Source organism: Protopterus annectens, chromosome 4.part1 (assembly GCF_019279795.1).
Source record: "Protopterus annectens isolate FY-2018-M chromosome 4.part1, PAN1.0, whole genome shotgun sequence".
Classification (NCBI taxonomy): Eukaryota; Metazoa; Chordata; order Ceratodontiformes; family Protopteridae; genus Protopterus; species Protopterus annectens.
In genome coordinates, this window is record NC_056734.1 from 5,403,516 (window position 1) to 5,428,822 (window position 25,307).

General features: G+C 44.7%; 1 protein-coding gene across 3 annotated transcripts in view; it reads right to left on the reverse strand.

Annotated features, from left to right (window-relative positions):
• Positions 1-25,307, reverse strand: part of SPTSSB (serine palmitoyltransferase small subunit B) — a 67,067-nt gene that overhangs the window by 1,859 nt on the left and 39,901 nt on the right. The window contains exon 1 of one of the 3 annotated variants that reach the window (XM_044069980.1): positions 1,449-1,540. The exons of the other annotated variants lie outside the window; for them this stretch is intronic. The gene's annotated coding sequence lies outside the window, so the exon portion shown is untranslated. Of the gene's footprint in view, positions 1-1,448; positions 1,541-25,307 lie in introns of those variants that run through there. 3 annotated transcript variants of the gene reach the window in all.

Genomic DNA, 25,307 nt, shown 5'->3' on the forward strand with positions numbered 1-25,307 from the left:
CCTCCACTGATAAAAGAGGGGTACTCATCATCAACTGATCTGTGAAGGTGCCTTCTGATAACTCTAGGTAGGCACAGTTTACAATATTTCATACTTTCTGCATTCAAGGACACATGCACCAGTGGCCAGCATGTTAACATGTTTATTAATGTACATTAAATACATTAACCTTGAGAAATGTGCAAATACTCAATGAGGAAAAAAAACTGCAATCCTGCCACTGTGTGCTTCACAAAATGATGCAGGTGTATACACACAGAAAAGAAAAAGTAGCATGTTTTCCTTTTATGAGAGGCCGTACATTAGCAATACAATATAAATGCAGAGATTCAAACTCAGAATGGGTTTGCACAATAATATTAATATATTAAAGATTCTGAAAAAATACACAATACACTAATTTTAAATGGAGAAGAGACAGTAGATAGCTTCAACCTATTTGGATCAACAAATAGTAATACTATGCCAAGAAGTCAAGAAATCCAATTACAAAATGGGGCATCCTTCATACAAAGTCAACTTGTCCAAGCTATGGTACTGTTAACATTGCAGATACATGAAAGTTCAACAGTGAAGAAGTGCCACAAAGAAAACTGATATCTTTGAATCATGATGTTGGAGAAGAACACTGCTTATACCAAGGGCTACCAGAAAAACAAATCAATAAGCACTGGGGGAGATACAGCCTAAACATTTCTTGGAAGCTCAGGATTATAAAAGTATCATACAAAAAGAAATATCATTACAAAAAAAATGCTTGACCAGGCTTAATGTTAAAGTAAGAAAGAAATTCCCACAATGGATTGATACAATAACAGGGATGTAGTGCCCCTTTAGCAGTAATAAGGCATCTGCCTGAAGACAGAAAATGGGTCAGGACAACTACCCAGAGTCATCACACATGCCATGGAGACTGTGAGGATGTAACTGATGTAGCTGTAAGATTTATATGGTGCAATTAGACAGGTGCAGTTTACAGCTTTAATGTATATATGGTTAAGTTTTCCAGGTGATGAGCCATGTTCAAATGAATATATCAGGTTGCCCGACAACTATATTCACCCCCCCTTCCAGCACACACATGAAAAGCAGCATAGTTACCAAAGTAGAAACCCAAACCTGAATCAGCTTCCAGCAACTAAAAATGACAAAAAAGTTGTGATACATACTCAACTGTAACTAAAGAGAAACAATATGACCAGTCAAAGAGAAAGAAATCCTTCCCACTATAACAAATAGCTAGTCCCACACACAAAAATACACGTTTAAAATTAGAACAGATCTAAAAATATGTAAAACACTTGCACATAAAATAAAACTGTCCACCTAAACAGCAGCTTAAAATGAAAAAAAGGTGCATTCATTTTCTGACCTCCTGCTTCATCTAATTCAGGGTCATAAGTCAACTAATTCTTAATGAGACACCAGCACATGTGGTGTACACTCACCTATAGGCAATTTTGAAGAATCACCAAATCAGCCATGGCACATCTTTAGAATGTGCAAGGAAACTGAAACACGCAGTGGAAACCATTCCTATGGAACAAAAGATAACAGTCTTGTCATCATTTATGCCCTGCCAGTGCCTGCATTTAGACCATATCTCCTTTCTGAGGTCAAGGCTAGTAAAGTCAAGCATGTATTTCACAGACTATCCAGTCAATCATCCAGTTCCCATTTAAATGAAGACAATATATCATTACTGCTTAATTTGCAGGGGGAGTCATTTCCAGAGGTGGGGAAGGCACTGTGTGATGAACCTCTCTCTTCACAGTGTTTTATTTATTTGCTGGTGAAAATCTAGATCCTTGGTTCTGGTTATTTGCAATAAAAGAGGTCTAGGACCACTGCCTAGATCTCCTCAAAGGTGTCTATATGATACTGAATAAAGGGACAGTACTTCTGGGCTTTACTGGTAGTTCAGAGCTTTTAAGCCAGCGATCTTCGCACTTAACCTCTGAAGTCTTTCTAGTTGATCTAGTGAGGGATATCACAAAGGGGACACTTATTCAGTAAGAGGTCTAATCAATGCTGAATGAAAGGGGACAATAACCTTTTTAGATCTGGACGATATTCCTTTATCAATTATCTGCAATAAATAAAAGGCTTTCCTTAAAAGCGTCATTACATAATGATCAAAAGAGAGGGAATTGACTGACTCAAGTTCCAAAATTTCTAACAACCTTCTCATTTTGGAATGGGGTGTGTTGTCTATGCTGTAAGCCGGGGGGGGGGGGTGGACTGTCTACCAAATGTGTCAATAGTGCATTTTTAGCATCTAATTTGAACCCGTTATTAGTACTAGATATTTTTAGGTGCAAGTTCATAATGAAGGGCTTGAGCATCACAGAAGGACTAGACAATGACCCCCAGTTTAAAATTTATCTGCAGACTTAGTTAGGCAGAGGTCTTAGTTCATTGCCTGGACAGCAGAAAAGTCAATTTTGAACAGCGGATGCCTAGCACTGACCCCTGTGAGACACAGCTTTGTCATCTTCATATACCTATCATTCTATAGACTATCTGTGATCACTTTGACAACATAATGATCTACTTATAATGAATTTAAGCTTACCAACTATGACAGCACTGGGGATGGTGCCAAATGCCTTGGCCAGACCAAGGTACATTTGTGTGGCCAGCATGACTGTTGTCAACAGCTTGTGTTACCCTAAGTTAACTAGACTAATTAGACAGCATCTCTCCTTGATAAAAGCCAATCTGCTGTAGCTCTAGCCAGATGAGGATTTTTAAAATCATAGTTTATAAGGTCAGTTATATGTTTCATGTCTGGGCAAACAAGACTCGCCAGGCCAATGGGCCTAAAATTCTCCACCACTGCTGTATGCTAATCATCAAAGAAAAAGTCAATGGGCAGGATTCACGAAGCCTCCATGTAAGAGTTACAAGGCTTACACGAAGGCTGCAGTTAAATGGTGTGACGTCAGCATGACACCTAAGGCTTACACAGTCCGTGGAAGACAGTAGGGGGTGTGTCCGTAGGCCGAGCCCTGCAAACGGACACCCCCCCAGAAGAGTAAAAGTCCCGAAAGTAAACCCCCACGACAGAGTCCATGGAAATGTGAATAAACATAACACAACACATGCCCCCAGAGACTATGAACATAAAATATATAAATGAACATGTTATATTTTTTTTAAATTGTAAAGATGTTTGCCCGTGAGTGCGCTCGTTTGCGCGGGCGTGCCTGGCGCTTAGCCACAGTTAGCAGTCAGTGGAAAAGCATATAAGAACTAAATATGCAAAGTAAGCCAAAAAGCAATAGCGTAGCGGTAGAGACGTCGGCTGAAAAGCAGGCAGTCATGGTTCGGGCCCCCACAACATCAATTTTTATTTTTAGTGAAATAAGCACGAAACAAGTCCCTGACATATATGTACACATATAAAATTATATTTTATGTAAAATGTAATGAAATGGGCCATTTATTTTGAAGAAATGTGAGATAAAATAATAAAAAATGCCAGATGTGCCTATAGCTGAACTACAGTTTAACAAGTTGAGTGCATCTGCCCGTAGGTGAGCAGTGGTTTAACATGTGTAAAATGAGTGCCCGAAGGTGAGTGTTTAACATGTGTAAAATGAGTGCCTGAAGGTGAGCAGTGGTTTAACAGGTACAAAATGAGTGCCCAAAGGTGAGCAGTGGTTTAACATGCTGAAATGGTGTGCCCGTAGCTGAGCTGAGCGTAATATGCATGATGACAGCCAAATGAAGCGTAAACCACCTTACCCCATTTGCACGGAGCTGCGCACCGCGCCAACAAGCTAACCGACGGGCAACGGTGAGCAAGCTGTAACAAAACTGCCTTTACACAGACACACCTCCTAGCCTGTGTAGACAGTCATAAAATATAAAAAGCAGTGGCTAGGTTCGAACCCAGGATACCATGCAACACAGTCAAGGTAATGAACCACTAAGCCATAACAGCTGTACTTAGAAATGCAGTAATAGCAAATATATAGGAATGAATAGAAAGAGGAGCATGACAAAGCAGGTTTTGTGAAGCTGATACAATTCCAAAATGGCCAATCACAGATAAGTGCGGGAAAAACGGCATATATAAGCCCCATAGGTGGGAATACACAGCATAACAGATTGTAGAACCAACTTGCAGCCAGAATGTCAGGTGTAGGTGAGGGTAGTTGCTTTCAAGCACAGAGGTGGGGCGTTGAGGAGTCCAAATATATGGTTTGGCTCTTTGTCCACAATCATGAGGCCCAACTCATGCAGGGCCAGGTCATGTGGGGACCGGTTGGCTCATGATCTTACCAGTGCCACAGGGATACCAAGGACTGGTGAGCAGGTCCGTCACCACCATGCTGACCTGAAGAGACAGAAGCAGGACCAACTGAACCATTGGATCCAGGAGGCCCGGCAAATGCCCAACGCCCCACTACTGAGTAAGTTACATCTAATTATTTATGTAAGAAATTAACCTAGCTGATATTATGGAGATGTGTATTCCAATATTACTTTATTTATATGACAGCTGCAGGTTCTGCGAACCGTAGAGCCTATGGCGATAGGCTGGTGCAGTTGCACCACCAGGCAGGTCAGTAATCCTCTCCCTGTAACTGTAAATAAATATAAAAGCATGACAGTTAGCAAAATAGTGCAGTGTAGTTATTAAGTAATAAAATGTGCAAGTAACAGTGTAACAGGGTTTGCAAGTATTGCTTGATTACAAAAGTGTGTTGCAGTCTGTAATCCAAACAGAAAAATGAAAATGTCTGAAATAAAGATGTCCCACCTGTAATATAATAGTACACAACTTGCAGCAGGCTGAAAAGTACAGCTGCAGAAGCTGAGTAAAACACGTGTGAAATATATCCCTGTTGAAATACAGAAACATGACAGAAGTGAGACTGTTAGAAAGGATTGTAATAACTACAGGTAAAACATGTCAATAAAGCGTAGAAGTAAGTACCATCCTGAATTGTAAAAATAAAACAAGTGAGAGAGTGAGAAAGAGTTATGAATCCACCAATAAAGTAGTAATAACTCCTGAATAAAGTATACTGCAGTCGGTACAGAATGAAATGAATGTGACAAGCAGAACCAAACTGCGAAATGTGTTCAAATTGTTCCTGCAGCTGGAATGTGTATCCCAAAATCTGGGTATGTTGCTCTCAGTCTGCAATATGCAGATAGTATGGTTGTCTGAAATACCAAACATCCACAGTTGTCTATAGCTATATAAAGCAAATGTAGCAGGATGATGTAGCTGAACAGAGCCAGATATGAACGTGTATGAATAAAAATGAAAATGTATATTGATGTAGCAGTAACATTCCTATCACCAACTTGAAGTAGTTATCACATAGGAAACTGTAGGTAGAACTGTAGTGTGTATATATCTGCAGCTATTAGAAATGTACAGCATATGTATTGGTATTTGAAGGTGTTAATTTTCTTCACCCTACCCTATAACAACATATAATACATTCCACGTGTAATTGGTATGTGCAATCAAAATTAACACCCCTGGACATTTGTCCTGTTGGGTCATACATATTTGCATGTATGTTGATGCATCTGCCCTGTTCATACATCCAAACCTGATGGCCTGTTGCCATCAATCAACCCTGCATGTTGTTGGACTGTGTATTGCTGTTCAAATTATGCATGTGTTATGCTTGCTGTTCAATGGTTTGAATATCTGGGTGTTTGGTTAATGGGAATACTAATGCATGCTGTTACAACTAATTGTGAATGGTATTGTATGTTACTAACCCAAACTGTCATGACATAATGCAAAACATAGGACGACAGGGAAGGCGGGTTCCAGCGGACCCACCTCTCCCACCTCAGCTGGTGAGTGCACCTGGCAGTAGTGCCCAGTACGGACCCTCCTCTGGTGGCCCTGTGCCACCAGTGGGTGGAAGCGCTGCAGGGGATGGGGCTCATCCCCCCTCTGCAAGTGTGGCCGGAGGAGAACAACCACTCACCCTCCGTAGCGTCCGGACTGTGGTGCGTAGGGAGATCCAGGAAGCTGTTCTTGGGCCCCTACGCCAGCTTGAGGCACAGGTGGCACAACTAACAGGCATGCCTGCTTCCCGGCCTGCACAGCCCCATCCTGGGCAGTGAAGGCACTCTAGATATCCAAACATCCGTCCCCGTCAATTGTGTAACCCTCCACACGTGTCATACACCGCCCCTGTATGCGTCTTGTTTGTCTTGTCTGTTGACCTAGCCAACCTACCTCCCCAGCTATACCGACTTCCTTTACCTGACTTACCACCCTCAACTGAAAAAAAAAAAAAAAAAAAAAAAAAAGAGCACTCTATACCCACAATAAAATTACGCCCCATACATAGCTGCCCATTTCGCACACATGTCTGCTGGACATGGAAACTGTGAATTACAATTGGCTGTACAACAAGTATTATTGTTGTCCTTACACCTCTCTCAGGGGTGGAAGGTTTCAAATGTCACACCAAATTACAAACATATACACAGCTGTTGCTGATGAAGAAATGGGCAGCTATGGGCCTTACCTACATCCCTCCTGCAAAACCCAAGCTTGTTTCCCTACTGTCTTACCCTCTTTGTGACCCCTTTTTCACCACTTTCCTGTCTCCCCATTTTCATTTCTTTCAAAGAAAATAGCGCAGGTGTGCGCAAGAGTAAGCGGTTGTAAGCGGGTGTGCGCGGAGCTGAACGCCAGTGCGCATGCGGGAGCTCCACGCAAACCAGCGCTAACCTGGTTACAACTGCTTAAAAGTGCCTTAGTCACTCTGAATGACAGGTCCTGTAGTCTGTTCAAAAGCAAAATAAAATCCCACTGTCAGTCCCGAACCCAGGACCTTGGAAACAGTAGTCTGCATGACTTACCACTAAGCCATGACTGTTATATAAGAACATTGTGCTACAATAAATATATAATGTAATAGTAGGAATGAATGTAAAGGGAATATAGGATATGTAGTACACAAAGCATGTCATGTATATTTACTGTCAAATCTAGTGGATTTCTATAATAGTAGTGTGCGAACAGAAACAGCCATGCTAGTTGGTAGCTAGTAGGTAATAATGTCACTATAGCACCTTGCAAGCCACACACATACTCACAGCAGGATAATCACTGCCCATACCCCACAACCTCTTACAGGAACACAACCGGACCAAGTAATAAAATATGTGGAGCAAAGGGCCAAAAACAGGGACACATTCCAAATAATGTTACAACAAACTTAGACAGTTCAGAGAGTAACATGTTCTGCATTTTGTTGGATGTTTGGAAGGGTATGAAGTCTGAAACTTAAATGCTTGTCACTATAGTTTGACTTGAGCCCAGATTGATTTGCCAGAAAGAGCTGTTCATGAGATATTGACCAAAATATGAGGCAGAAATGTGGACAACCTGCAAATATCTGTACACTTAAGAGGTCTGACACTGCCATATTTGAATAGTTAAGAGCCTCATATTTGAATAGTTAAGAGCCTAGACATAGCAACAGTGACTGAGTTACAGGGATGCCCCACAGACTCCATGTGAAATGTACAAACAGTAGGCAGAAAGGTGTTACAACACATGCAATGGTAACTATGAAGTACTGAAAGTATGCACCACTTGCACTCCAGAAATAGTGTAGTAATACATATGCTCATGCTATCCCACAGTCACAACTGCAGAATACCAGACAATTTAATGGGTGTATCCCACTGATATGTACCATTCCATGAGGCAGATAAAAGATGCACCTGAGAGCCTCTAGGGCCTGCTCAGCAGCACACTCAAATACCCTAATAGATGTCAAGGCCTACACCATGGCCAGACCACACTGCATGCAGTAACACCCTAGCGGATATAGCAAGCATTCCAAGGTGTGAATGTACATGGAAAATAGGAAAGCCACAGCAACACACTATAGTTCAAGACACCTAGCAGGCATACAAGTAGTGAATGTAAAGGGCAAATATTGAAGCCATAGCAAGAAAGTGCAAGAGCCACTGCTATACACCAGTTACACCACATGTCCCACAGGAAAGCACACACACCCACATTAACAGTAGTAGTAGTAGTCTTAGGTGTCAGTGTACATACACACGTAGTACAGGAAACTGGAGAAATTAATGGAGAAATGTTAATCTACAACACAGATGGAAATGAGAGAGATACTAACCTTTACACTCACAGAACATTGTCCACGGCATACCAACATGGTCCGTGCCCTTAAAATCTGAAAGGGCTACACCTATCTCACATACCTTTTTATAGCACTGTCCTGAAATCACAGTGAGAACTGCAATCAGTACACAACTGGCTACATGCAATTAGCAAATGCTGGCTAACAATTGGTGCAGAGGCCATCACATGGACATATGCAGATACCTACAAAAGCATGCTGTACTCCCAGTCCACACATGCAATACTTTCATTGCACCCTGTGGAGGTAGGGGGAGACAGAGAGAGAGAGAGAAAAAAAAAACACACACAAACAAAACCGGTCAGCAACAACCACTTGAAAGCTGACAACTAGCAAGTGGAGCAGCAGGACACAAAACCAGATGGCAGCACAAGCAGCTGTGACAAACACAGGTAATGTAAAGTAATACTATAAAAGTCTACATACTGTGAACCCTCCATATGTGTCATTGGTCTGTATCCATATGTATATGAAGATGTGCAAAGGGCAGGGAACATACAGCAACTGTCAGTGAAGGCTGTACATACATATGTATGTGAGAGCACCTATGCGCACATATCAATGTAGGTTGAATGTAGGTTGTAGTGCAATGTACAAAGTAGGTTTCACAGTTATGTATGTTTAGCAGTATGTTAGTGTGTGTATACAGTTTTGTAAACAAACATGTTGATATACCTATCATATGGATATGTATGTCTATATATATATATATATATATATATATATATATATATATATATATATATATATATATATATATATAAAATATGCATATATGTATACATACATACATAGAGAGAGATGTAGGAATACATAGACAGATGTAGACAGATAGAATATGTACAAACATATATATGTAATACACACATACAGATATAGATATATGTAGATACATATACATAGAGACAGACAGATCTGACTATCTACAGGTATGACTGTATATGACGATCTCGAACTCCCCCTGTCCCACCCCCTCTGTCACTCTCACCCCCTCTCCATATCTATAGCAATATATGTACATCAATACATATATGTGTATATGTATACAGATATATATATATATATATATATATATATATACACACACATATACATATATAGAGAGAGAGAGAGATGTATATATATTCTGAGTGAGGCACGTGAACAGATGTACTGCAACAGGTGCCTGGTGACAAAGGCATGGAGTAAACACCAGTGTCAAAACTGGAGTACCATACCCCATTTCAAATCACCTACACCAGTAACCACCAGATATGTGACTGGCTGCCCACCACTGCATGTGTCAGGGGTGAACAGGGTCATAAATGTGTACAATAGTCCCCCCAATGATGTTCACAGTGGCACACTATACCTGGAATACCTGCACATGGTATGTGTCAGCAGACATGGTGTGTCAGCTATGGACATGTAGGTCAGTGTACCCCTCCACACCACATAATGGCTGCCACGGTATGTACCTCACATGACAGCTACAGATATGGAGAAGGACACAGTGACATGTGCAATACTGTGACAATGCACTCAAACACATTACCAATGCACAGTGACTGACAACACCACAGAGTACACACATACTACCCACATTGAGGTTACCACTCCTGGATTTACATACTTAAGTCACACCCATAGTCACACCCATGACAGATGTCCAACAACCATAGTAACACCTCACACCATCCACAACCTAAATGACTGCTGTGTGTCGTCCATGACACTGCAATAGAGAGCACATGGTGGAGGTACAGGTTCCTACCCACAGACAAGACATACCCTGCAATAAACCACACAGCATTAAGAAGCAAGACTCCCCATGAGTACATGTCACACATACCCCTGCTGAATGTTAGTCAGATAGGTAATATGCCATATGAGTCATCCTGTGTAACTGTTTGACAGCAGCAGGTACCATCACATCACATGTGTCACAATGGTCAGGGTAGCAGAACAGTATGCTGCTGTAGTCCCAGGGGCAATAGCATATTGTATTGTAATGTATTGTATTGTGTTGTATTGTATTGGTATGTAGAGGTGCCTCCTTCGTGTAGTGGAACCACTGCTGCTGTGCGCCACTGTACAGGTACATATAGTGTAGTCAGGCTAGTGTTACATAGCACTTCTATATGTGTGTTTAGCTCCTCTTGGAGTTCATGTAGCATGCAACCGGGGATACCATTAGGTCCCATTCATGTTGTGTATCCTGCTTTCCTGACGGCGGCTCTCACCTGGACATCTGTGATGACAGGGAGGTTACAGTCAGCTGGGATAAGTATGTCTTATTTTGGGGGAGAGGGAGGGGGGAACCTACACTGAACCTGCCACAATGTTGCCAATATCTGTGGGTTCAGGGAATCATTTGTTGTTGTGCACTAACAATGAGCATAGTGGAGGGTTTCTGACCAGGTTGCTAACATAACTGAAGAAGGCCTTGTGGTTATCTGTAGTGTCCCTGTTGATTTCCCTCTCAAAGTTGCCCATGGATGTTTGCATGTGAGAAAATAGCTCCTTACTAGTGCTGATCAGACATGCCTTCCCTTTATGGAATTATGCTCTGTCTTGCAGTAGCTTCCATCTTTTGTTATACAATCTGTCTATGGCTGGGGTCCACCAGACAGGATGCTGTCCCTTTGTGGAGAGTGTCTTTGTCTTATATGGGATTGCATGATCCATGCATTCTCGGAGATGTCCGTAGAAATAATTTGTGAAGGGGTCAGCATTGTGGGTTGTGTCTTCCACTGGCCCAGTGGGCTGAAAGGATACCGTGTCACTGTTACAAAGTGTAAAGTTTGCATTTGAAATGTTATTCACTATAGTCATTTGTGCTGGTGGTGGAGGTGGGATATGTATATCCAGGGCAATTAGTTTGTGGTCAGCTCACAGTAGTTGATGATGTACCCCATACAGTACCTCGATACAAACCCCCAGAGTGAGGAGGTGCTTTGGACCTGAATCAGTGTTCTGACTGCTGGGGTTTGGTAGTATGTCGTATGGAGTGTGCCAGGTACTGTTGCACAGTATTTGGCTGAGCACTGATACCTGGCCATTTACATATGTATCCACCAATAGACAGACAGATGCTATATATGTGAGATATGTTGTATCACAACAGTCGAGTAGCATGTGTAGTATGTGTGCCAAATTCTGCTGACATATTTTGCTGATATCATGTTATTTCCTTTTTCAGGACCATGGCTCACCAGCGCAATCCAGGTTACTCAGCAGCTGAGGATGAGGAGATACACCCGAGCCTGGTGTGGGATTATGCAATACTCTTTTCCCACACCAGCCAGAATCAGCAGGAGAGGGCTGCACTGTGGCAAGACCTGGTCCGTCGGGTAAATGACATAGGCACGCATAATAGGATGTATGAGCAGGTACGACATCACTGCAGTGATTTAAATCAGAAATGTCCATCAGCGTGCGTCAGATATCCACAGGCAACAGGTTGCCACAGGTGGTGGGGTGGCTACACATCCCCCACTCACCAGACTGGAGGGACTACTCATAAGTGATGTGGCTCCTGCCCGCCAACAACAACAACAGCAGCAGACATGCATTATGATGGAGGCTGGAGCCATGCAGCAGCAAGACTACGAGCATGCAGGTAATATGCCATATGTATAGTTGACTGTTGTGTACACTGGTAGTTAATGCATGTGTGAGGTGTGTCCTTTTTGTAGCTGTCATCATAGTATTTAATGTGCAAGTGTGATCAGCAGCTGACCTGTGAAAGGTGACTGTTGTACTACTGACTTGTATCATACTCAGTAACAATAGCACAGCTGTGCCCACTGACATTAGTTTTCTCACTTCTGAAGGTCCCTCTGGTGTAACAGCAATGCAGCCTATCCATGCTGGTGAGTGTGTATTAACAATACCTTTAATAGTCTTGATAGTAATAGTAATATTAGGCTCACTGAGTAGTGCTCTGTGTATGCATGCAGGTGTGTCTGTGTGTTGCTATCTCGCATACTGAGTAGTGTGCAACTGTGTGCACCTGTGCATGTGTGCATCACTGGTAATATTGTGTAGACATTGTAAACTGTGTTTCCTGTTTCCCTCCCACAGGTTCTGGTGCTGGTCTGGTGTCATGCAGCAGGGAACCCGAATCAGGTGCCATGGGTACTGATAATGATGACATCTGTGTAATGGCACAGGAAGGTATGCCAGGGTCCATCATTGGTCAGCCAATTGACAGTACACAGCTGTCAACCCCATCAATGTGCACAGTTATCCTGCCAATACACCCTTTGTCACCAATGTCCCTAGGTGATGGACAGGATACAGTGGGCATTGACCAGGGTAATGTGGTATCTGTGGCACGTGTCCCCACACAGCAGCCATGGACATGGCCCCGAGATGGTACCACACAGACAGATGTCCAGGGGTTCTCGTGGGAGCATCTGTGGGTGTACTGCCCCTGTCAGACATGCCCACAGAGGTCTTACAACCTCAGCTATGTTTCCGGCTGTCATGCAGGCACAGTCACGTATGGAACGGTGCACCAGACAGGGTCTGAGGGAGCTGACAGCATGTCACACAGCCATGACTGACAGTATGCGTGACATTGCGGCTGCCATCCGTAATTTCCCTGATGTCATAGACAGACATTGTGGGGACATATTAGACCAGTTCTACAACTACATGTCCATGAGCCAGGGTGATGGTGGACGGTTGAGGCATCGACGTGGGTGTATGCCAGCAACAGCTGGCAGTCGTCGCGGACGATAACAGGGCCGCGGCCACCCCATAGTGCCAGCAGCAGCCCCAGCAATGCTGGGTCTGTGCTGTCATCAGACCACCCCAGGAGACCACGTGCACGTGGCTCTGGCCAGGCCCGACAGGGATCTGTGTCCAGTCAACGAACACCTGCTTCTGATGACAGTACCCAGTCTGGGTTGGTACCGGATATGGTCCATAGCACCCCTGCAAGGCACAGGTACTGTGTCCATGGCCAGAGACACTGATCTGTATACCTGGCAGGTACAGTCTGCGGCTGTCCACAAACACCAGTATATGGCAGCCATGAGGTGGAACTGTGTGCATCCATACACACATGTGAATTGACAACACCTAGGGCTACCGCATACATGCACACACTGCATCAACATTGCCCCACCTTGTACTGCTGTCCCTCACCAACACACATACACATACATGTCAATTGGTGGTATCGGTGGCTGACTCAGGCATACCAAGTTCACACCCTGTGCATATGATGAAACTGTGCCACCTTCTGCAATCTGTAACATCAGTGCAGGTACAGGTTAACATGTTGCTGATGCACAGGGTGACTACATAGACATGTAGTAATAGTATCATGTTGTTAACAGTATTGTGTGCTGATATAATTGTGGGTATATCCCAGCATGCCTGATGCAGTAAGGGTATGATTGTCATGTATTGTTGTCTACGCCCATGGTTAAGTACCATAGTGTATCATCTGCACATGTTGGCATACTGGTGGTAAGGATGTCAATAGAAGGCTGTGCACATTGATGGGGTTGACATAGGTAGCACAGGGGATAAGGTAATGAAAGTATTGAAACGCAATGATGGACATGTAAACTGCAAGTGGCATGTTGCCCACACTGGACTCTGCAATGCGGATGTTTGAGGATGTTGATATGTGTGCAGTACTACACGACTGGTACAGGACACACAGGAGCACCCTAGCACTGCAAGCTCACATTCTCATACCATGCTAGACAACCCCAACATACAAAACTAACTTTCACAGGAGGGAGAGTCCCCATACATGTCAGGGATACTGAGGTGGCAGGCCATGTAGCATACATCCTACTAAGTATGGAACCACTGACTGAAGGCTCAGTGTCTGTTATTTGACATGTGTATTACTGCAGGTATGAGCACCTGGGTTTCCATCCAGTTATTGCACATCCTGACGGTACATGGTCTGTACACTTGTGTGTGCTGAGACTGGACCCTAGCCATCTGACCTGTGTATTTCCATGTACATGTGTATAGTGCCTGCATATTTGCACTGTTACCTACTGGAAGTGATACAGCTTGTTTGTTGTACAATGGACTACATGCAGCCCTGCTTACTGTAGCTTTGTTTGCATGCATGTTTGCTTGCAGTTACCCTGGAACACTGATCCCACCTGCATTGCAGAGTTAGAGCTTCTGTGGACTCCTAGTGACATCTGCATAGCTTACTATATGCATGTCCATGTCTCACTTGACAGAACATCACTGTTTGTCCTGTTCACATGTACGTTGCCTGTGACACATTGCATATGACTTACCTGGCATTTGTCCACGTGAGCAGTCATATATGCCAGTGCTAACTAATCACAGGCACTACACCCTCACATACTCACCTTCTGTTGAACCACCTGCTTTGCTAGGGACGGCTTGCACCTGTCACCCCTGGGCTTTCGAATATTGGCAAAGGCTCTTGCTACCCCCATAGCGGCTTTTTCAGGCAAGGCTCAAAGGACAAACCCACCTCCATAGGTATCACAAGGGATAACAATAAGAGTAATGCTACTCAACGCCAGGTGTCTAAACCTCAAGAAGCATGCACTCGAAACTCTCCTTAGCATGGAGAACATCGATATCTGTGCAATAACAGATACCTGGTTCAGGGCTACCGAGAACACCCCAGCACTACCAGGTTATACCTCATACCATGCTTTTCGGCCCCAAAACTTGGATTGAACCACAAAAGGAGGGGGAGTATCGATATTCAACAAAGATACCCACACCTCCAGGTTGTTGACAAAGCGCGAAGCATCAGAGACTACCCATGTGCAACTAACAGTGGGTAAAACTGCCTTCCAGGTTATAGCCTGCTACAGACCACCCTCCCAAACCCAGGAACCCCACTCGGCCTTCCTGAGAACACTGGAAAATATGAAGGTCTCTCCAAACACAATTATATTGGGTGACTTCAACTACCCAAACATAGACTAGGAGCATTACTCTAGCTCCAACACCCTAGCCCAAAGGTTCCTAGAATGTATAAACTCAAATGCTATGGAATAACTTGTTACCACTCCCGCAAGAGGGGAAAACATACTGGACCTGATCATCACCAACATGGGGACTCTATGCTCCAAACCAGAAGTGTATACCTCACTGGTAAGATCAGACCATAAACTAATCTCACTGGATATTCACATCCCAACCCCACCCCCTGCCCAGAAAACCACGGTGAAAAACTTCTCTAAAGCAAATTCACACTCCTCAAAACCGAGGTGGAATCCTTCAAAGCCCCCAGGCCTGTGGAAAATACGGCCCAGACCGCAGAATCCTCTATAAACTCATTCTATGGACACCTTCAGGAATGCATGGATCATGCGATACAAAATAAAACCAAGACCCAATCCTCCAAAGGCAGACATCCTGTCTGATGGACCCCAGCCATAAACAAACTATACAATAGAAGGAGGAAGCTACTAAATGATAAGAGCAAAATCCCAAAAAGGGAAGGCATCAATGATCAGTATTAGCAAAAAACTACGGGCACTCATAAAATTGTCTAAGGCCAGCTTCGAGAGGTAATTGCACAGGACACTAAGGATAATCACAAGGCTTTCTTTAGTTATGTTAGGAACCTGGGTGGTAATTCCCAGATATGCTCAGAATTAGTCAAAAATGACAAAAGAAACACTGAACCCACAGATATTGCCAACATCCTAGCTGACAGGTTCAGCACAAACTTCTCCCCCCCTCCACACCAAAAGGGCAAATATCTATCCCAGCAGAGTGCTGCCCCCCTGACATCTCAGATGCTCAGGTAAGAGCCGCCCTCTCAAAAGCAAAAAACACAGCATCAATGGAGCCAGACAGTGTCCCGGGCCGTGTCCTACATGAACTCCAAGAAGAGCTAAACCCAAACATAAAACTACTATTTAATCTCAGCCTTACTACAGGATATGTGCCCAAAGAGTGGCGTACAGCAACAGTGGTCCCTCTCCATAAAGGTGGTGCCTCAACGGACCCTGGAAACTATCGCCCCATAAGCCTGACTAGCTTGGTCTGCAAAGCTATGGAAAGGATCATCATGGACCTCCTAAATAAAGATATTGGGGACCTACAGACACTGGATCCTACCCAGTTCGGCTTTGTTAAGGGCAGATCCTGCCTTTTAAACCTGGTTGATTTCTTTGAAACAGTCACCAAGGCCATTGATGAAGGGAAGGTGGTTCACACAGCCTACCTGGACCTCGCAAAAGCCTTCGATACAATACCCCACTCAGGCATTATAGAGAAGCTCACCAGCTTAAATATAAACCCCAATGTCACTAGATGGATTGCAAACTGGCTCAAGGACAGAACCCACATGGTTAGAATTGCTGGAGCCATGTCAGACTCCAAACCAGTTACAAGTTGTGTCCCACAAGGCTCAGTCCTGGGACCTCTCTTGTTCAGTATATATTTCTCGGAGGTACAGGCCAACACGGAAGGACTGTGGCTGACCAAGTTCGCAGATGACTGCAAACTGGCCGCCATAATCGACTCTCCAGCTGACACAAGCATCCTCGAAAAGGGCCTCATAGAAACAGACAACTGGTGCCAGAGCCATGGCCTCAAGCTAAATGCCGAAAAGTGTATAGTCATCCCCTTTGGCAAAAACAAAGTGCCCGCAAATTACCACATAGGTGGTAATCCATTAAGTACAGCAGAAGTAATTAGGGACCGCCCAAGTTGATAGCAATCTCTCATTTGACAACCACGTGGCCAAAGTGGTTAGAAAAACAATTTATATAGCCCACCTAATCATGAAGGGATTCACATCTAGATCAGGGGAGGTCATTGTGCCTCTTTACTCATCCCTCATCAGGCCCATAATTGAGTACAATGCCCCTGTTGGGATGTACCTTACCAGACACCTGCAGCAAAGACCCCAAAAGTACCTCACCAGGAGGATCAAAGGGCTCAAACAGATGCCATATGCTGCCCGGTTAAAGAAACTCCAGCTCTACTCAGTGGCATACCGCCTGTTCAGAGGCGATCTATGCCTGACGTATAAAGCCATGTCCAACCCGGAATTAATGGACATGCTGCACCTCAGAATATCCAAATCCCATCCCATCGAGCTACGCGCTCGAGAGACTTGAACCTCAGCACTGAAATAAATAGGGACATGCTGGAGGGACAGATTCATAACCCAGAGGCTCCCTTCACTCTGGAACAAAATCCCAGTCCAGGTTAGGCAGAGTCCCTCATTGACTCTCTTCAAGAGGAATCTTGATGAGTGGATGGGAGGTCGTAGGTTTACCCCGGGTATCACTTCTGTGCCACTGTTAGACAGAGGCACAGTATACTAACCTCGGAAAAGGGCATAGCAAAATAAATTTAAAATGGGTGGCGAAAGCCAAACACATTCTGGCTAGGCTTATAAATGCCCTAGGGAAGATAGCCTAGTATGAACCTATTAACCTGTGTACCTTGTTCCCCATTGGCCCTATGTGCTGTTAATCACCATGGCAATCACAATACTATGGTAGCATGTGCAAAGGTCACTTGTCAGTCACCTCTATGGAACAGTTGTGGAATATGTGGATCATGCGGCAATGTCACAGCTGCCACATGTACACAGTCAACCCTCTCCCCTACACATGGACGTACAACACATGTATGAGATGCAACCACATAGCCAAACTGGGGAGTAAGCACTCTGAACCCAGTACTGACATAACCTGTCAGGTGGCATGAAATACTACAGTGACTACAATACCAGTCTGATGTAGACCTACACTGACAGCAATCCAAACACGTGACCACACTGGGCCATTCGTGGAGCCTCAGAATAGCATCCTGCCTGAGCAGCAGACACACAGGCATACGTTAAGCCAGAACACAGCACATGCAACACATAGCACACAAATCCTGTGTGCCAAACAGTCACAGCCTGTACGGCTAGACAACACACCTGCTACAGTTGTATTAGGTACCTTTACTGTCCGGTACAGTGAGGTCCCGCTCACCAGGCTAGACAAGGTGAAGGTCACAGTGATATGCCTGTGGGGCACTATGGTCCACCACATAACACAAGCATACAGGTCAGAGGCATGGACACATATGACTCAGTCATTGTCCATGCCACTGTGGCTGACCTGTGATGTACCTCCCTCGACTACATGATAGGGAACATGGAAGGGCTCTTTGAGCATGTGGCACAGGCTGGTATGACCCTGACCTTGGTTGGCATCATACCCTCACCAGGAATGCTGATGTATTACTGAATGCTGATGAATTACTGTAGCTACAACACCCTAGCTGAAATGTTCCTAGCATGTAGTCACTGCATCGCTATGGAACAACTTGTTACCACTCCCACAACAGGTGAAAACATGCAGCACCTGTTCATCAACAACATGTAGACTATATGCCCCAGACCAGATGTGTATCCCTCGCTGCTAGGATGATACCATCTACATCTCACACTGTATATACACATAGCACATGCAGCATCCGCACAGAAGACCACAGTCATAATGTTATCCAGTGCAAATACCATGTATTCACATGTGGCAGGCATCAGACATGGGAACTATTGAAGGTCACAGGTACATATGTGAATTTGGCACACATATACATCATCCGTGTCCATTGTCATTACTGGTTTAATCGATGTCATGCATTATTGTGAACAACAACCCACACACATGGGCATTGTGTGTGACAAAAGCACACATGGCATGTGTGGAATTCAAAGCCATAACTAACTGTGCTATGACAGTAGTGAGAGACGCAGTAGCAGAGCGTGCTATTTGCATTACTGGGAGATTTGGCCTCTTCCGCTGTACTTGTAGGGTGCTGACATCATCTCCATGTAGAGATTGGAATATGCAGCAGCTGGTGTGTTGTACTGGTTGGCAAAAGGGTCAGTTCTCTCACACATGTAATTGAACACACCCTACTACTGGGAGGTTTCCTTTCTCCGGCTGTACTTGTTGACATCATCAGTGTTTAGAAAGGGGAATGTGCATCCTGTAGTGTGTTCTCCTAGTTGCCAAAAGGGACATTTCTCTCACACAGAATTGCACACACACTAACCCCCGTCACCCAAATACACACACTGAGCATTTGCAAAATTCAAACCCCTACCTAACTATGTTATGACACTCGAGAAAGACGCATTAGCAGAGCATGCTATTGGCATTACTGGAAGGTTTCCCTTCTCCGGCTGTACTTATAGGGTGCTGACATCAACAGTGTTTAGAAAGGGGAATGTGCATCCTGTAGTGTGTTCTCCTAGTTGCCAAAAGGGACATTTCTCTCACACAGAATTGCACACACACCAACCCCGCTCACACACACACACACACACACACACACACACACACACACACACACACACACACAGAGCATTTGCAGGATTCAAACCCCTACCTAACTATATTATGACACTTGAGGGTGACGCATTAGCAGAGTGCACTATCCAAATTACTGGGCCTCTGTTCTGCACCTGCAGTATTTATAGGGTGCTGACATCATTATTTATACAGAGGTATGTACATCTATTACTACCTGTCAGGTGGGGGATAGCATATATATGCATTTGCAGCCACCTACTTCAGGGTCAGATATACACATCGCACTGGCAGGTTATGTTCTATACCATGCTTCATGACCACAGGACCTGCAACACACAACACAACCAGTTTGGACCACCCCTCCCACATCCAGGACACACTTTGCTTCCCTGGGAACAGTGCCAAGATATGCAGGTGTTCACATACACCATTCCAGTTGTTAACGTCAGGTACAGGTATGTTGTGTGTGGGAACTACTCAGGCCTCTACAACATTACCCTACAGCCACTACAATTTGTGAGTCCATGTGCTATGGCAGAACCACTCACCACAGCCACAAGGGGGAATACATATTGCACCTGACCATCTGCAACATGGGTACTCACTGTTCCACAACAAAGGTAGACCACCATTGTTGATATCTGACCATACCCACCTTTCCCTGGACATCCATATCCCATCCCCACCCCCAGGCAAAGTTGTCACTGCAAACAAAGTGTATTTATCAAAAGCAGACTTTACACTCGTGAAGACTGGGGTGGAAGACTTCAAAGGACCCATGCTGGGGGAGTATACAGGCCACTCTGCATAATCCTTGACAACCGCATTCTATGAGCATGTGGAAGGTTTGCATTGATCATGCTATCCCAAATATACCCATGACTGCTCCACAACAGGACACCTGTCAGGTGTGCACCAGCCATATATGAGCTGTCCAACAGACAGAGTGAGCTAATACATTGCAGAGCAGTAGCCCACAGAGGGAGGACATCTCTGAACAGTACTGGCACAACACTTCAATCCCTCATAATCATCACGACAAAGTGTTGACAGTGAAATTGTCCAGACAATGCAGATAAGGCTCCCCTCAGTCTGTTATTGATGCCCACTTACTGTTAGAGGTCCTCAGCAACCCTCTTCCAGCACACACCAACAACATGGATGTGGCTTAGCAAATTCAACCCCTGGGATCTCCACTGTGTCCCTGCTTGACAGAGGCACAGCACACTAGCCTCACACGGTGCCTTATGTGACCTACTTTACAGTGGCACAGTAGCCTACTGTACTGGTGAGGCAGACGCCAAGCACACTCTGGCTAAGCTGTCATTCCCTAGGGCAAACAGCCTAGTGTTGACCTCTACACCCATATGTTTAATTGTCAGATGCACAATATTTGTTGCTGATAGACTGTTTGCAGGTCTTTATTGCCATAAAATTCCCTGTTTCTATGAACAACTTGTGTATCTGTGGAAGATGTTTGAATATGGCAGGGATCCACTATATCACATATGTCTCTGTAGTCATTTAACTGTGTGCACTGGGCAGATTGCTGCAATGTGGTTGGTTCCTGGAATAACACGTACAAATACCAGATATGTGTGGCCAACTGCTAAACTGAGATTTGGCCTAAGTGTGTGAGCATGCCCAGTTCAGGCTTCCCATGGCATGTTGTCTGACATAGGTCTCATTTATCAAAGTGTGCGAGCATGCCCAGTGTGAGCTTTCCATATGTTGAACTCTGCAGCCCACCACATTTGTGGATGAGTGTGAACTTCAGCAATATCTCACGTTTATGGTTGTGTGTTGTGTGTCATGTTGTGTAGTTACTGTCCAACTGCTTTGTGTCTGAAAACAACAGGGATTATACTCTGCCTGCAGGGTTTGCATGGGATACTTTGCATACAGTTGTCAACATCCTTTCATACTGACCCAACACTGTAGTACCGCATAGTGTACTGGTTCAGTACTTTCACTGTGGTGGACAGTATCCTGGCCTTTAGTCCTATCACTGCTTTACATTTTCATAGTGAGCACAACAGCCTGGTTAGGGGCCAGTTGTGCACATCTGACCATGTTGCATGATGTTCAGATATGAACTACCCAGGGTAAACCTACCATCTCCCATCCACTCATCAAGATTCCTCTTGAGGAGAGTCGATGAGTGACTCTCTGGCTAACCTGTACTGGGAGTTTACTCATGAGTGGGGGTGGCTTCTGTGTTATGGATCATTCAGTACAGCTTGTCCTATGTATGTCAGTGCTGGGGTTCAGGTCTCTCATGTGCATAGCTCACTGCCATTCAGATTGTACAAGGTGCAGCATGTTCATCGATTCCAGCTTGGACATGGCTTTATACATCAGGCACAGCTTGCCTCTGGGTGGGCAGTATGGCAGTGTGAGGAGCTGCAGTTTGTTTAATCAGGCAACACATGGCATCTGTTCAAGCTCTTTGATACTCCTGGTGAGGTACTTTTGGGGACTTTACAGTTGATGGAGGTGTCTGCTGAAGTACATCCCACAGGGGCTATTGTAGTCAATTGTAATGCTGATGAAGGATGAATGCAGAGCCACAATGACCTCCCCTTATCTAGATCTGACAACCTTCATGATAGGTGGGTATATGGTATGTTTCTGTAACCACTACAGCCACATGTTTGTCCAATGCAGAATATCTATCAACTTGTGTCCCCAGGTCTCTCATTACATAGTTAACACCTATGTGGTAATTGGTGGGCACTTACTGTATATCCACAGGGGTTGACTATACACTTTTCTGCAATTAGCTTGCTGACATGGCTATGGCACCAGTTGTCTGTTTCTATGTGGCCCTTTTGTGGGATGCTTGTGTCAGCTGGAGGGTCAGATATGGTGGCCAGTTTGTAGTCCTCTGTAAACATGTTCAGGCACAGTCCTTCCATGTTGGCCTGTACCTATGGGACATATATACCAAATGAGGGAGGTCCCAGGACCAAGCCTTGTGGGATGCCAGTTATATCTGGTGTGTAGTCTGACATGGCTGCAGCATGTCTGACCATGTCAGTTCTGTCCTTGGTCTGGTTTGCAACCCCTCTACTGACATAGGGTTTTATTTTTAAGCTAGTGAGCCTATCTATAATGAACATGTGGGTTAGTGTATGGAAGCCTTTGCAAGGTCCAGCTATGCTGTGTGGACCACATTGCCCTCATCAATGACCTTAATGACGGTTTCAAATGAGTCAAACATGTTTAAGGGGCAGGACCTGCACTTAAGAAAGCCACACTGGGTAGGGTCCAGTGTCAGTAGGCCCCAATATCTTTATGTCTGCGGTACATGCTGATCCTTTCCATAGCTGTGCAGACCAAGCTTATCAGGATTCTAGGGTGGTAGTTTGCAGTATCCATTCAGGCAACACCTTTGTTGAGAAGGACCACTGTTGTTGTACACTGCTCTTTGGGTACATATCCTGTGGTAAGGCTGACATTGAGCAGTAGTGTGATTTGGCATTCCATTCTTCTTGGAGTCCATGTTGGACTCAGCCCAGGACACCATCTCATACCATTGCTGCTGTGTGTTTTGCTTTGTAGATGCTGGCTGTTATCACAGCAGACGCTGTGATAATTTTGCATTCTGGGGGGGGGGGGGTTTGCACTGCACCTGTCAGGTTGTATGTTGGCAATGTGTGTGTGTGTTTGGTATGTTGTTTGTAATATTTGAGTGAGTCAGAGCATATCTGTGAATTCCCAACAAGGTTCCTACCATCAGTTAAGAAAGCCTTGTGATTATCCTTAGTGTCCTGTACAATTTGTATCTTCATAGGTTCATACTAGGCTATCCACCCTAGGGCATTTATAAGCCTAGCCAGAGTGTGTGTGGCTTTTGCCACCCCTTGCTATGTGAATATTATGGCCATTTATGATTTACTTTACTGTGCCTCTGTCTGGACATGACACAGTGAAGACCCCTAGTGTACATCTATGATCATCCATCCACTTGGCAAGATTCCTGTTGAAGAGTGTCAGTGAGGGGCTCTGCCTAACATGGAGTGGTATTCTGTTCCAGGGTGTAGGGAGCCTCTGGGTTATGTATCTGTCCCTCCAGCACATCCTATTTCATTATGTGTTGAGGTTGACATCTCTCACTCTCACAGCTCCAATGGCTTTGGGTTTTCTGGCGTGGAGCATGTCCATTACTCCTGTGTTGGACATGGCAACAGGCATACAACGCCTCTGTGTAGGCAGTATGTGACTGCATTCAGCTGGGGTGTCTGCAGCCAGGCAGCATATGACATATATTTGAGACCCTTTATCCTCTTGGTGAGGTACCTTTGAGGTCTTTCTAACTGCTGCAGGTGTCAGGTAAGGTACATCCCAAATGAGGCATTGTACTAGATTATGGGTCTGATAATATAACAGTATAGGGGCACAATGACCTCTGTTGACGTAGATGTGAATCCTTTCATGATACGGTGTCCAATATAGACAGTCTTCCTAGCCACATTGGAAATGTGAGTGTCACAGAACAGGTTACTGTCCACTTGTGTCCCTAGGTCCCCGATTACTCCTTCCATACATAATGGTTTACCACCTATGTGGTAATTTGTGAGTACCTCGTTTGGTATTTGGTGGGACTTTCATACTGTCCAGTGTCTTCAGGATGGCTGGGTGGGGTTCCTGTGTGTGAGAGTGTGGTCTGTAGCATGCTACAGACTGTACAGCAGTTTTGCCTACGGTTAGTTGCCCATGGGTGGTCTCCGATGCTTCATGCATTCTCAGTTACCTGGACGTATTTCTGTGCTGAATATGGATACCCCCCCTCCTTTTATGTTTTGGTCCAGGTTTTGGGGCCATAACACATGATATGAGGTATAACCTGGTAGTGCTGGTGTGCTGTCAGGAGGCTTGCAGCAGGTTTCTGTCACTGCACGGACATCGATGTTCTCCATATTGGGGAGGGCCTCGGGAGCATGCATATTACGGTTTACACGTCTGGCATTGGTCAGCATTACCCTTATGTTTCTTTCCACTTATGTTTTCTAGGGTGGTGGGTTAGTCTTTTCAGCCTTGCCTACAAAAGGCTCTATGGAGGTGACAAAAGCCTTATCCAATATCCAGACGCCCAGGGGTAACAGGTGCAAGCCATCCCTGGAACAGCAGCGTGGCTTGTCAAGCATGACATCCCAAGCAGACAGACATTGGATCCCCTTGGAATGACACCAGTAATTGTGCCACTTGTTAAAGATGATCATTCTGTGTTTGTACTGTGGCAACAGTCTTGGTGAGGGTAGGATGCTGCAAACGGTCAGTGTCATACCGGCCTGGACTACATAATCCGAGAGCTTATCTATGCCTCTTTTCATGTAGTCCAGGGAGGTACACCTCAGGTCATTCACACCAGCATGGACAATGACTGCATCATATTTCTACTTGCTTTGGGGTGACCTGCGTACTTGTGTTATGTGGCGTATTGTAGCAGCCTACAGGCAGCTTACTGTACCCTTTCCCTTGTTCAGTCTGGTGAGCGGGACAGCAGTGTGTCTGACTATGGAGTCACCTATTACAACTGTGGACAGCAGTGTGTCTGACTATGGAGTCACCTATTACAACTGTATCAGGCATGTTGTTTCTCCTTCTGGCCTGTGACTGTTTGGCACACCAGCTTTGTGTACTATGTGTTGCATGTGCTATGTTTGGAGGTTGTGGTTACTTGGGTGTCTGCTTTGGAGGCCTCTGTTGGTGTGGTGTGTTTGTAATTAGGGCCTCTGGGAATGTTTTTCTGCGTTTATGTCTTTGGTTTGCAGTTGTGATAGGTCTATGTGGGACTAGGTTTGTGGTGTGTGTGGTTACCTTCTCCTCCTGACTAGTTGAGCAG